A 12,371-nucleotide genomic window follows, 5' to 3' on the forward strand; every position below is an offset into this window, starting at 1 on the left:
AGAGGACTGGAAAAAATTTAAGGACTATTTACAAAAACAATATAAGTTGTATGAATGTTAAAAATTTACACGATTCGGAAACTATAGCTTCAGCAATTAGATTTGGGAAACAGGAAATTATATTTTAAGTAAGAAAAGGTCAAAATCTAAGGTAATACTATGTTTAATTTAAGATATAAGTAACTGATGAAAAGTATGTTAAATTTAGAGGTATAGTATTTGAAAAGTACAAAATAAGGTACGAAACAAGGTAATAATTTGCTGATATCTTTATTATAAAGAATGCAGGGTAAGGGAGATGCGAGGAAGTCCAGTTAGTTATATAAAAAATGTGTTGCATGGTTGGTTTTCTTTTCTTCTTTTTCTTTTTTTCTTTTTCTTGTTCTTTTACTTTTTTCTTAAGTATATGTTTCTAACTTTGTATTTGAAAACTTAATAAAATATTTATAAAAAAAGAAGAGAAAATTCTTTCGCTTTTCTGGGGCGCAGGGAAGTCTCAGAGCCGGAGGTTGGGGAAGGGACCCCCTTTGCTCTGCCCTCTTCTCCCGTCTTACATTCGCATGGGGGTCCCCGCCCGAGCTTGCCTGGCCACCGGGCCACACAAGGGCCGCTCTCTACGCGGCGCACCTTGCTAGCCGCGCAGCTGTCCTCCGCGGCTGCGGAGCGGCCCTGCGCCGGTGCCCAGCCCCTCTGGGCACCCGCTGCGCTGCCAATGACAAGCGGGCGACGTCGCGGGCGGGGAAGGCGTCGCTTTCTTTCCCGATCCTTCATCCTCCCAGTCTTCCAGCCCTTTTTTGGGTTGGAAGCTCGTCTCGTTCGCCCTTCTCCTTTCTTCACCCTGCGCGCAATTTTCCTCCCTCGTCTCCCTCCCCATTTCTCCTTCCTTCCTTCCTTCCTGACTGACGGGCTCGGGTTCGGGCTTCAGCTCAGGCTCGGGCTTTGGCTCGGGCTCGGGCTCGGGCAGCCACAGCGTCGGCGGTGTTGGCGATCGGCGGCGCGGGGGGATGGCCCTCCCGGGGGAGCCGGCGCTGCTCAATGGGGTTGCCAAGGAGACAGGCCGGCCGCCCCCTCCCCCGGCCCGGCGCCCCCCGCCGCGCCGGTGCCCGTTATCGAGCTGGTGCGCGCCGGGCGCCCTATAAAAGCCGCGGACGCGCCCACCGCCGCCCGAGATTATTGGGGGGGCTGAGCCCCCCCAAACGAATTTTTGAGGGGGCTCGGGCCCCCTCAAGCCCCATGGAGTCGGCGCCTATGGAACATCTGTTTATGGCCATGGATGTCAAACTTACGTGTATAAGCTGACGTAGCTGGATTCCTGGGGAGGGGGCAAGGGGATCAGAAAGGATATATATACTGTGTGAAATCTCTCTTTCTTTGGGCTTGCTGTGAACTGACCACGCAAGTGCCTTTCTGGTGCTCCGGAGAGCAGAAATAAAGAACTCTTTCTCTGAACCAACCTTGGCGTCTTTTGACTCCTTCCTCCCTCTCCGGGAGCAACGCTCACCCAACCAATTGGTAAAGTCCAAAAAGGCTACATTTCTTTGTAGAAAGAAAGAACCCAGTTTGGGTGACTGTACAGTCAGGTTTGGGTAACCTGTTCCTTCACCGCCCACCATTTTGTCACCCCCCTCAGTGGGGACACCCAGGGCAGCCCACACCCACTGCACCCCCTTTGCTACGCCACTGGTGCAGGGAACGCTTTTCATTTGGGGAGCCACATTTCATTCCAGGCAGCTTTCCAGGGGCTACATCCCATGTGTTGTTGTAAACAAAATCTGCCCCTCTTCCTTATGGGGCATCCAAGAGCCCATATAGAGTCCTTAAGTGGGTTCCCTATCAGTAGGAGAAAATTACAAAGGCCAACCAGAGAATATTGAGAAGCAAAGCAGCTAGTAAGCCTGATCTTTGTTAAAGCTGTTGCAACAGGGTGCTCCCCTCACACTCAGGAGGATGGAGGAGGACCCAGAACAAAGGTGTGCCTGCCCTTATAGAGACATTTTAAATTCCCTGCCCTGGAGCTCAAGACCACCCCTCCATACATCATACATACATCACAGAAGGGGTGTAACCCAAGACCACCCCCCACAAACATCACAGAAAAGGCGGTCTATAACAGGAATGTGAATGTTGTTTTACCTGTCTGCCCGGTTATCTGATAATGCCTTACCTGATTGCCTTTCCTGGTAGTCTGCCCATTGCTTTGATATGGTGATTACCCAATTCCTGAGACAATGCGAAGGTTCCCTCACCCCCTCCCTCCTTGCAGAGAAAACATTTGGTCAGTTTGGGAGTCAAAATGGTTTCAGGACGGTCTTCCTGTGCGACTCCAGACATGTGGTCCACAAATCTATGTACGTGCCTGGTTGGTACATTTATGAACATTTATTATATATATAAGACTTTAAAATTTTTATTACAGTGTGCGCAGCAGGGCCAGAGGCAGAAGGGAGCTGAGTGATGAATTTACCTTTTGTACAGTAGGCTTCTTTCCACACACTCATCCCAACGCCCACCTGCCATCAAGGCAAACGGGGCATTGCCAGATCTCAAGGACACACTGCAGCTGAGCAAAAACACCAAAGAAGGATGCAAAACAGGATCCCTGCTGAAGGAAAGGCTTGCAGGGTTGCATTGTGGACTCTCCTCCCTTGCAGGTTTTTAAGCAGAGGTTGGATGGCCGTTTGTCATGGATGCTTTAGCTGAGATTCCTGCATTGCAGGGGGCTGGACTACATGACCCTTGGGGTCCCTTCCAGCTCTACAATTCTACGATTTGGCCGCTTGGTCTCAGGTTGCCCACTCTTGCCTTAAAATACAAGCAGGTTGAAGTGGGAGCAGGTGCTTGAGCCCCAAGCCGTTTTAGGTCCCTTAAATTAGGACTAGAAGTTAACAGGTAGCCAGTGAAGGCTTTCTGTTTGTTTATTTTAGAACTGGTGTAAAACGAGTTGTGCCAGTTGGAGTTGTAGCAGCTGTGTTTTGTGCTAATTGAGGCTTCTGAGCTGTATTCAGAGGCAGCTGCTGTGTAATACGTTGCATTAAACCAACCGAGGTCACTGTGGCTGGAAAATGGATGAAGTAAAGTTTTTCTCCTAACTTGGGATCATCGAATGCAGCCTAATGTTGGAAAATTCTGGACAGACCAAAGGAAGTATTTGTTCACACAGGGCATCGCTGAACTGTGGAGTTTCCTCTTACAAGCCGTAGTAAAGGTAAAGGGACCCCTGACCATTAGGTCCAGTCGCAGACGACTCTGGGCTTGTGGCGTTCATCTCACTTTATTGGCCAAGGGAGCTTCTGGGTCATGTGGCCAGCATGACTAAGCTGCTTCTGGCAAACCAGAGCAGCACTTGGAAACGCCGTTTACCTTCCCGCCGGAGCAGTACCTATTTATCTACAGTGGTACCTCGGGTTAAGTACTTAATTCGCTCCGGAGGTCCGTTCTTAACCTGAAACTGTTCTTAACCTGAAGCACCACTTTAGCTAATGGGGCCTCCTGCTGTCGCCGCACCGCTGGAGCCAGATTTCTGTTCTTATCCTGAAGCAAAGCTCTTAACACGAAGCGCGATTTCTGGGTTAGCGGAGTATGTAACCTGAAGCGTATGTTACCTGAAGCGTATGTAACCCAAGGTACTACTGTACTTGCACTTTGAGGTGCTTTCAAACTGCTAGGTGGGCAGGAGCTGGGACCGAACAACGGGAGCTCACCCCGTCACGACCTTCCAATCGGCAAGCCCTAGGCTCTGTGGTTTACACCACAGCGCCACCTGCGTCCCTACAAGCCGTAGAGATAGCTCCAAAAATTGATCTAACCCTCTCCCTAAAATATCCAGCTTGGCAGCTGTCAGCATACCACAATATGACTATTTTCTATCCTCCTCTGCTGGAGGCAGTATTTTTCTATGTACCAACTGATGGTGCTTGCAGGCTTCCCATGGGCGCCTAGTTGGCCACTGTGAGAACACAATGCTGGACTGGATGAATCTTTGGCCTGATCTAGCACAGCCCATGTTGTTATGAGAGGAAGGGGAAGTTCTCCGGCACTCAGGGAAGAAGCTATTGCGAGATTTAGCGTCCTGCACACTTCCACTGCGACTCAGTGCTTCTCCCGGCGCATCTAGCAGAGAATTGCCAACAGCGGTGTAACCTGTGTGGAATCTCAAGCATGCAGAAAAACACTCCATACACTGCTTCTTTCTAATCTAAGAAGCTTTATTTACAGCGGCATAATAACTCAGCATTCTGGGAGAGTAAGCAGACATGCTGTCTCTCCCTTCCTAGCAAAAACGAAAGTAACTCTGTTCACATAACAAGCAGAAACCCCCATGTGCACACCCCCATGGACAGGACACCACTCCATGAGCTATTAACCCTGTAAGCTCTGGTTCTTCTCACAGCTATTCCCCACATACATTGATACAGCTCAAGATTTTCATGCAGAAGGTCCCTGGCTCATCTCCAGATATGGAGGGAAATGTTGCCCATCTCAAACTGAGACAAGCCACTGTCAGTTTCTGTAATACCGAGACACATGGACACATGGGTGGCTTCTAGAATACAAAAAAATATAATAAAGTATTAAACACTAAAAACCTCCCTATACAGCACTGCCTTCAGGTGTCTTCTAAAGGTTGTATAGTTACTTATCTCCTTGAGATCCAATGGGAGGGCATTACACTGAGTGGGTGCCACTACCGAGAAGGCCCTCTGCCTCATTCCCTGTAACTTCACTTCTCGCAGTGAGGGAATCACCAAAAGGCCCTCAGACTCAGTGTCTGGCCTGGATGATAGAGGTGGACATGCGCCTTCAGGTATACAGGGTCGAGGCCATAGCTCTTTCAGGACCTGTGTTATAGGGTTCTGGCAGCTGCTCCCAATGCCACTCCCATGATGGGGTTGCAAACTGTGTAAGGAATCACAGGATCATAGAATTCCCAGATCCCACCCTCCCACCCTGCAGTGGGGCTTTGCATCGGCACTTCCCTTGAGGAGAAGCCGGTGCAAAGCCCTGTTAGATCACTGGGGGGGGGGGAGGGGAGATCTGTTCCCACCCAGAGGCAAAGCTGGGTGGCAGAACACCTCACCTCTTCCCAACCTGGCAGGAGGGGAGGTGTTCTGCAGATCTTTGCCACCAGTCCCTCTCTGTCCCTAGAAGCTGGGCGGTGGAATGGGGGTGATGCCGCCTGAGGCAGCCACTTCACCCCCCGCCTCATGGGTGGACTGGCTCTGTAGTCAGGGCAAAAAGGTGGCAAGCCTTTCCTAAAGGTAAAGGTAAAGGGACCCCTGACCATTAGGTCCAGTCGTGGCCGACTCTGGGGTTGCAGTGCTCATCTCGCTTTATTGGCCGAGGGAGCCAGTGTACGGCTTCCGGGTCATGTGGCCAGCATGACTAAGCCGCTTCTGGCGAACCAGAGCAATGCACGGAAACGCCATTTACCTTCCCGCCGGAGTGGTACCTATTTATCTACTTGCACTTTGACATGCTTTCCAACTGCTAGGTTGGCAGGAGCAAGGACCGAGCAACAGGAGCTCACACCGTTGTGGGGATTCGAACCGCCAACCTTCTGATCATCAAGTCCTAGGCTCTGTAGTTTAACCCACAACGCCACCTACGTCCCATCAAGCCTTTCCTAGCCCGACTTTATTTCCGAAATCTTTATAATCATGCAGCTCAATGTGCAGTGACAGCAGGCTATTCCACCGAGGGTGATGTTTCATGGCCTCCTGCATCTGCCTAAAAAATTAAAGCCTTTTCTGTTCCCCAAAAGAGCGAGAAAAGTGATGATATGTCAGGGATCAAGGACAGCCATTGCAACTTCAGTATGGAAACGCCTCTCAAGTCTGCCACCAGATGGCAATCTCTGCCTGTGGCTGCACTGAGGTCTTCAAAGTGTGTGAATGAATTCTGAATGAAACAGATTGGGGTGGGATAGGCTCTCTTTGGCTCTTAGGACTCTCCCCCTCGACAGCCAGACCCTTACCAGTCCTGCTTCACACCCTCTTTGAGGGGGTTTCGTCTTCATTCTTACCTGGCTGGAATGCGTCCTTGCACTCCAATAATGCTCCTTGGATGAAGGATAGAGAGGGATGCACAAGTGCCTATAGAAACGGGATATGCTATCCCTAATAATCCTGCTCTCAAGTGTCACAGCAAATGTTTTGTGCGCGCTCACTCTTCATGGTGGCCAGAAATGGCTGTGTCCCTTTACTTCATTCCTTGCAAATATTCTGCCTCTCAGGGCCAGGCACAGCAGACTGTGATTATTTGCAAAAAAGAAGAAGACCCCAAACCCTCCAAAATTAACTCTCTTACCCATATATTGTCTCTCTCTAGGGGGAACAAAGCTGGTGCATTAATGCTATTTGTATTGGTAGCTGGAAATTGCTACAATTTAGGGGTTGCCAACATGGTGCTTAAAAGGGACGTGGGTGGCGCTGTGGGTTAAACCACAGAGCCTAGGACTTGCCGATCAGAAGGTCAGCGGTTCGAATCCCCACGACAGGGTGAGCTCCTGTTGCTTGGTCCCAGCTCCTGCCAACCTAGCAGTTTGAAAGCACGTCAAAGTGCAAGTAGATAAATAGGTACCGCTACGGCGGGAAGATAAACGACGTTTCCATGCACTGCTCTGGTTCGCCAGAAGCGGCTTAGTCATGCTGGCCACATGACCCAGAAGCTGTACGCTGGCTCCCTCGGCCAATAAAGCGAGATGAGTGCCGCAACCCCAGAGTCGGTCACGACTGGACCTAATGGCCAGGGGTCCCTTTACCTTTACCTTTAACATGGTGCTTGCAGGTGCACTTGGGTGTGGGATGATGCCCATTACAGTTTCTAAATGTGCCCAGTGGCCCAGAAAGGTTGGTGACCCTTAGGAGCTCATACTTGGGAGAAGAAAATACTGCTATAGCCCCAGCACAGGAAAATATAATAGCTGGCTTTCATAAAGCCTCACTCGTCACCATCAGCTACTACTCTATGTGTCCATAATCTCACATTCAGGGTGCTTTCAGACAACCTGTTTATTGATCATCCGGATTTGTCAGCAGGGAGGTTAGATTATGTTGGCTATTTAATGAGCATCCATTATGATTTGTTTGTGTGGAAGATAGATGGTGCTGCATCAAAGCAAATCAATGCAGGGAGCATTTGTGAAATGGCTATATGTTGGGATCTTATTCCTGGGAAATGATTCTCTTCCCCACTAGAAGTAGCAAAAATACAATGGCTCATTCTGAAGCAGCCCCACTTTTCGAGATCAGCTATCTGTACTTCATCTCATTTTCCACTTCAGCGGAGAACAGAAGAGCGGAGAACAAAACCACATAGTGTCCCTTCTGTCACTCTCTAGAGAAAAATTGCTACGCGTCGTCACATACCTAGAACACTGTCTACCTTTGTGGTCCAGCGCATAGGAAAATGAAATGTTCCCCACCTTGTGAACAAAACAATGTGGTGCTCTTCTGCTACCCTCCTGGCTAGCCAGATATTGCTAAACGCCAGCACCTCATCAATAGAGTCTCTCCAACTCAGGCATAACAAATCATGACTGCTGGTTTTCGGAAGCCTTGCTCTTTACAATCCACTACTAAAAAAAATCAACTCATTTTTCACTTCTTTTTTTATATCTAATTTTTTATTAGTTTTTTTTAAACATATCATTTTCAACAGTAATTAAACATACTTTTACATCTTATTCAAATTTTTGACTTCCGTCAATCCTGTCTGAAAATTTTCCAATCTAATCTCTCAGTATGCATTTCTTATCTTCCCTATTACATTTCAAACTCATAACCAATTTCTCTATCTTTTTCTACTTTGTAACACTTTGTATATTTCTCCTTACAAAACTTATTGTAGTCCTACTAGCGTAATTTGTTGATTACAGTTGCTCTTCAAATAATTCATATACTTCTTCCAATCTTCTGTAAATCTCTGGTCCCACAGGTTTCGAATCCTTCCTGTCATTTTGTCCAATTCTGCATAGTCCATTAATTTCGTCTGCCATTCTTCTTTCGACAGAATTTCTTCTTGTTTCCATTTCTGGGCTAACAATACTCTTGCTCACTTCTGGGTGGGTAAAATAACATCGGGTTAGTTAGCACTAAGGCGAATGTTCCATCAGTCAGTGCAAGGAATTCTTAATGTGCAGTGGGATGGTCTCCCCCTCTGATTCTCTGGCATGCCCCCAAACCTGTTCTGGGGTTTCTCCACTGCAACCTTCTGGTCTGGAGGAGATGGGATACCACAGGGGACCCACAGACAGGAGGAGGGGGGGTTCTGTTCTGCTAGCACAAGTAGCTGTGGGATAGCTCCATTGGTTGGAGCATGCTGCTGATGATGCCAAGGTTACAGGTTTGATCCTCGTAAGGGACAGCTGCAAATCCCTGCATTGCAGGGGAGTTGAACTATCAGATGACCCCCAGGGTCCCTTCCAACTCTATGATTCTAAGTATTTAGTTGAATGGCACCCATGGCACTTGATGGTGCATATTGCATGGTTTGTGAAAAATGGCCACATCTCAGGATCTCACACTTGGAACACGAAAGTGTGGCTTCAAGAAAGTCCAAGCACGGCAAAAAAAATTGCACTTGTCTTTCAAATCTACATATCTATCTCTACCTCTCTATTTAACATGACAAGTATTTTTTTATTTTTTATTTTAGTTTTCACAGAATTTATTTGACTGGAATGCAACACAACAGTACAATCTCCATATATTTTCTGCAAGGATAATTTAATTTCTGTTAAAATCCACTGCTGGCTCACTTCTTGCCAGCCCCAACGTTTGCTTTAGCTGTTCCTCTGACTTTCTTCATTCCGTTCTTACGTTCTTTACGCTGTCTCCTTGAAGTCTTTTTCTTTTCATACAAACCATGCCTGGCTAGTCTGTGCTTTGGTTCATTTTTCTTTGCATAGTCAAGGGAATCGTCGATCATGCCAAAGCCTGTTGTCTTCCCACCTCCAAAATGAGTCCTGAAGCCAAAGACGAAAATGACACCTGGGGTTGTCTTGTACATTTTGGCCAACTTCTCAGGAATTTCAGTTTTGGGAACAGTGGTCTTTCTGGGATGAAGAACATCTATCAACATCTGCTTACGCTGAAGCAGCCTGTTGGTCATGAAATTCCTTGTTCGGATGGTGACCGTGTTGTTCATCTTGGCGGCGTCTCCTGCAAAAGGAAGTATTTTATAAACCTATGCTACCCAGCTAACATGTCCCCTAGTCAATTTTTATTATTATTATCTTTGAGCCACCTGGAAGCCCATTTCGCTTATTTGGATGGGCCATATCGCCACTTCCTTGTATGATAAGAGTACTAGGTGCTCTTCAAACCCCTTGGTTCCCCCACTTCTTTCTAAAGGGAAGCAGCTTAGAAAAATTCTCCACAGAGATGCCATTCATGAAAATATGAGGGGGTGGAGTGGTTTTTGGTTGTTGTTGTTTTTTTGCTAAGTGATAGCTCCAGTTCCTCTCTCTGAGACATTTCCTGGGAATACAGGCCATTAAGCAACCCCTCTGTTGGAATTGCCATAGCAACCCTCACACAATGCCAGTGTCCTGCTCCCCCCACCCCCCACAGAAAGAAACCCACCCCAGACTCTTGTTTCTGAGCTGACAGCTGTGATTCGAATGCTCCTTGAACCGAATCTTTGCATGTGGAGCTGGCTTTACAAAATAAAAAGAGAAACAAATGCTTATAATCAGGGCTTGACTGATTTCTTTCATTCATGCTTGAGAAGGGAGTGTAAGAGGTTTTTAACACAGCACCCCGCTCTGCCCGTCGTAGGGCAAATTCTCAGTGATGACCAAAAAAACAGAAGAAGCAAGGTTGGATTCTGCCATCATAATCTAAACCGATGCACCGAAGAAACACAGGATGCAATGGGATTTGGTTTCCTAAATCTCAGCTATTACTCTCTTTTTTTAAAGCCAGTTTCTAGTCCTTTGGCTAATGAAAATGTGATTGAAAGTGCTTGGCCATGCTTGCTGAAAAGTACAAGAGGTGACTAAATCAGTTTTCAGGGGGCTGGCCGTTCAAAGCTCTGCAAAGCTTTGCTGGAGATTAGCAAAAACAGTAATAAATTCTGCAAAACAGTTTAAAAATTAGAACGAATTATGAAAAATTTGCACTGGTTGCAGAAGGCTACTTTTAGGAACATATGATGCTGTCTTATACCAGATCATACTTTTTCGTTCGTTATATAGCTACCCCACCTTTCCTGCAATGAACACAAGACAATTTGCATGGTCCCTCCCACTTTCGTCTTCACAGCAACCCTCTGTGGTAGGCTAGGTTGGGAGAAAACAAAGCTGCAAATCACCCAGTAAGCTGAGCACGAATTTAAGTTTGGCTCTCCCCAGCCCTAGCCTGACATGATAGCATTGTTTATGCAGCTCTCCTGAGTCTTGAGCAGTAAGCACAGGCCTTTCTTGTCACCTTGTGAGCGGCTGAGCCTTGAATATTCTACATGCAATACAGGTGTTCCACCACACCTTTGTTGTTGTTAAAGGCCCGTCTGGAGCTTTAAGCCCTCCACCTGCCACCTGGAGGAAGCCAGGAACACCTGGAGACTTCAGGCCAGACCTGGAGTCCGGCAACCATAGTGATGAATGGAAAATGGGAAGCTTGAACCACCTTAGATTTATGGATGAAGGGTGGTATACAATTTTTAACGATGTTGATGAAAAGCGGATTGGAGTGTCCCGAAAGAGCTTCAAGCAGAGCCTGGATTATAATATCTTTCAATGATCCAAAAAACAAAACAAAAAACAAACAAACGAGAGGGGGAAACATGCAAATAGTATTGTGTATTTTGCACGTGACCAAACTTTGATACGAGTATTTTCTGCATTTCAGTGAAAGAAGAGGATAGCACAGAAATACGTGTCTAGAAAGAACTCTGTGGCTTCTTCCGCTCTCACTTTCGGTGGAGAATAATTAGCAGTGCTGCGGGTTCCCTTGTTAGGCTGGTGTTTAATATCCTTAAAAGGAAATTTCCCCCCTTTCTGCTGATTTTACATCTGGCGACACTCCCTGCCTCTTTGAGACCCAGCGCTCTAAAATAGAACAGCGTTAATTTTTAGACTCTTGGGTGGAAGTACAAGTTGCGGTTCCGCTTAGGGGCCTTTGGTTTGCAGTGTCAGACCCTTCAAGGCCTTTCCATATGTGTCGTGGAGAATTCAAAATAAAAAAATTCCTTCCAGTAGCACCTTAAAGACCAACTAAGTTAGTTCTTGGTATGAGCTTTCGTGTGCATGCACACTTCTTCGGTGTGCATGCACAAGAAGTGTGCATGCACACGAAAGCTCATACCAAGAACTAACTTAGTTGGTCTTTAAGGTGCTACTGGAAGGAATTTTTTTATTTTGACTATGACAGACCAACACGGCTACCTATCTGTAAGTGGAGAATTCAGTTTGGTAACCCTCTAGTAACCTGAATGAGAGCCACAATCTATAGCTCACGATGGAGGAGGCTAAGGAAATGCCTGACATGGTGTGGTGTAGTAGTTAGAGCATTGGATTAGGACCCGGGAGACCAGCGGTCAAATCCCAACCGAGCCATGAAGCTCCTGGGCAGTCTTGAGCCAGTCACTGGCCAGATCCAGGCCACTTATTTAAAATGCATTCACAGCACATGACTTTCTTTTTTTTTTTAAAAAATATTTTTTATTGAAAATTTCAACATAACAATTTATCAAAAACATATCGTCCTTGTCCCCCCCTCTAATTTTCCCTCCCCCCTCCCTAAAAGAAACTCCCCTCCCCCCCTCCTGGACTTACATCAGTCCTTCTCTCTTGTTTTTAAGTACATGTTAATTTCTGCATATAGTGGTACCTCAGGTTAAGTACTTAATTCGTTTCGGAGGTCCGTTCTTAACCTGAAACTGTTCTTAACCTGAAGCACCACTTTAGCTAATGGGGCCTCCCATTGCTGCTGCGCTGCTGCTACACAATTTCTGTTCTCATCCTGAAGCAAAGTTCTTAACCCGAGGCACTATTTCTGGGTTAGCGGAGTCTGTAACCTGAAGCGTCTGTAACCCGAGGTACCACTGTATTATCAAATTGTAATGATCCTCAATTTATCTGTTACCAATAATAAATTTGTGTTTGCTTATTCAAAACCTGCCAAGGAGATCAGTTGACTTTCTACCAGAAGACTAAAACCAGAAGAAAGTGAGGTGGCTGGCTCATAGAATCTGAGGGGGACTTGCTCAGATATGGTAGTTAAGGCCGGCCCACCCATGAAGTGGGTTGAAGCGGCTGGCTCAGGTGGCAGAATCATGCAGGGCGGTGCCCCCACAGTGGCATAGCGTGGGGGGTGCAGGGGGGCCCGGCCGCACCGGGCGCAACATCTGGGGGTTAGGGTCAGGGGGCA

At 47.1% G+C, this 12,371-nt stretch overlaps 1 pseudogene across 1 annotated transcript; it reads right to left on the minus strand.

Moving 5' to 3' along the window:
* Positions 1–8,707: 8,707 nt before the first annotated feature.
* On the minus strand, positions 8,708–9,182 carry LOC309527710 (small ribosomal subunit protein eS24 pseudogene; annotated as a pseudogene). The gene has a single exon. The product of its transcript is annotated as a small ribosomal subunit protein eS24 pseudogene (transcript).
* Positions 9,183–12,371: the final 3,189 nt, after the last annotated feature.

This window comes from Podarcis vaucheri (assembly GCF_965113315.1).
Source record: "Podarcis vaucheri genome assembly, chromosome: 1".
Taxonomy (NCBI): Eukaryota; Metazoa; Chordata; class Lepidosauria; order Squamata; family Lacertidae; genus Podarcis; species Podarcis vaucheri.